Source organism: Hippocampus comes, unplaced genomic scaffold, assembly GCF_001891065.2.
Source record: "Hippocampus comes isolate QL1 unplaced genomic scaffold, H_comes_QL1_v1.1 scaffold478, whole genome shotgun sequence".
NCBI lineage: Eukaryota > Metazoa > Chordata > Actinopteri > Syngnathiformes > Syngnathidae > Hippocampus > Hippocampus comes.
Genome location: NW_017805586.1, coordinates 130,793 through 133,510, shown reverse-complemented (window position 1 = coordinate 133,510; position 2,718 = coordinate 130,793).

Sequence of the window (2,718 nt, the reverse complement as noted above, 5' to 3'; positions counted from 1 at the left end):
AATCTCCTTTGTCAAAATATCCAGAAGCTTTTTGAAATCAGAGATAGTTGTTATAATCTAAGAGGTATTAATCAATACAAAAAATCCAGAACAAGAACAAACATCAAGCAAAGGTGTGTATCAGTAATAGGAGTTAATCTGTGGAATAAGCTTGAGATGGATCTGAAAATGAGTAAATCTTTGGACGAGTTCAAAAACAAATTCACAAGATTAGTACAAAAAAACTACATAAAACAAAGTTGAGAAGATAAATTTTACATACTGGTACTTACAAAATATAGTAATACTATGGTTTGTTCCTGTTCTGGATTTTGAACAACTTATTGAATGTATTCAAGAAATGTGGTATATATAATGAATATGAGTTATTTGATATAAAAAGTAGAAAGAATAATGATACATATATACAAACCGAAAGGTGTATCAATAGGTAAGCATAGTACACAAAAGGGTAAAAGTATTTGATGAAATTTAGATTTCTTCCTTTTCTTTGGAAATGATCAATATACATTATTGCTCAAAAAGGGGTAGGACTAGATAAGTTTTATACTTCTTCCTACTCCTTTGAACATATAACTGTGATGATGTTTGTATTACTTACTTTTACTTTTATTTTCCTTTCATAATTTTTGTTTGCACTTTGTCATGTTATTGGATGTTTTATATATGTTCAATAAATAAACAAACAAACAAACAAACAAACAAACCAGTTCAGGGTGTACCCCGCCTACTGCCCCGAAACAGCTGCGATGGGCTCCAGCCAGTTGTGAGGAACAGCGGATCAGAAAATGGATGCATGGATGGATATAAAGATTTTGAATATTAATGTTGATCATCAACTAAAATGTGTGAATTTCACAAAATTCTTCTTTTTCCTGAACTGGATAAAATCCATCAAATCCTTTCAGAGGATTATTGTGGACTATAAAAGGTGAATCATCGCAATGCTTTTACTGTTATAGACACAATCATCAGCAATTTCTGTGTTCTTTGCATATTTATCACGCACACAAAGGTTTCAGTTCATCAAACTAATTTTAATATCGCGCAGAGACAACCGAAGGAAATACAAAATGCAATTTCTAGATGCCAATTTAATTATTAAGGCACAAAAAAAAATCCAAACCTACCTGTCCCAAGGTGAAAAGGTAATTGCTCCCAGAACCTCCTAATGGGTTTGTGCCGCCCTTGGCATCAATAACTGCAATCAAGCATTTCCGATAATTGGCGATGAGTCTTTCCCATCGCTGTGGAGGAATTTTGGCTCGCTCTTCTTCACAGAATTGCTTCAACTCCGCCATATCGGAGGGGTTTCTAACATGGACTGCCCGTTTGAGGGCACACCATGGCATCTCAATTGGATTCAAATCCGGACTTTGACCTGGCCACTCTAAAACCTTAGTTTAGTTTTTTGTTTTGTTTTTTGTTTTTTTGGTTTTTTTTTAGCCATTCAGAGGTGGACTTGCTGATGTGTTTCGAATCGTGTCCTGCTGCATGATCCAAGAGCGCTTGAGTTTGACGGTGCAAACTGATTGTTGGCCATCCTCCTTCAGGATTTTCTGGTAGACAGCAGAATTCCTTGTCGTATGCGTCTGCGATGGATCTCCCTATGTGCGTTCTATCTGTTCTGATATATGCTCATGTGGTTTCACCACTTCGTTAAGAGTGTGGAAAAAAGACTTTTGTAATGTCCAGCGTGGCTCATTTGATCCCGCGAGGAGCTGATGAAAAAATATTAACTCTCCACTCGCATTAGTCGTCGACACAATGATCCTATTACAATCCACTTTTGATTCTGGCCTCACGTAATAAAGAGTATGTGATGGAGTCCCATTTGAAACATACCGAATAACTTTCTGCACCGGTAATAGTTTATAAACTACTTAACGCAGGAGCGAAAAATTGCATTTGCAATAATATACTGCACAAATCGTCGCGCGCCTTTGTGCTGATTGCACGATAATGCTTTCATTCACCACTGAGGCTATAAACAGGGCCTTGGCTATTTCCCCACTGCGGATATCTGTGGCATAGAGTAGCTGTAATCCAGGAGTGATGCAAAAAAAAAAAAAGATTCATCCACGATGTGCTTTGGAAGAAAACATCCCTCAACTGATTTTTCTTCCATCTCTCTTCGACGTGAGGCGAATACTGTGTGTTTAATGGTGAGGCTCATCCGTCTGTTTCTCAAGCCTCTCCCTTTTGTTCCGACAAATGCTTTTGCATTTAGCAAAACAGTGGATAAAAAAAAAAACAGAGGTTATGTAAGGTTATGTTTTCAGAGTTTGTTGATTTTAACGGTAGTAGGATGAATCAAAAAACAAACCAACAGATGGCGCTGTGGTGAGAAAAAAAATGCTTTGAAATTTACAGCTGGTTTGCAACACAAACTACTGCCACCTACAGCGAGCACACGGTTTCATCTTGTTTCATTTAGCGTGCTGTCTTGGGATGCTTTTACACTGTGTTTGACGACCTGTGCTGACCAGCGCTCCCTGTCCTCAGTGGCGCATTGTATGGGCACATTTTCAAAGAAACCAACTGACTGTGTTGGATCATTTTCAGCAACGGATACAGTATTTGGACAAAATCGGGGAAGAAACACATGTAGACAGATAACAATACGCACTGGCATATTCTTTATCCTCTGCAAAGAGTAACTGTTACTGCGTCTTATTGAAGCGTCTGTCCGGCTCCATCTATATCCGAGATATATAT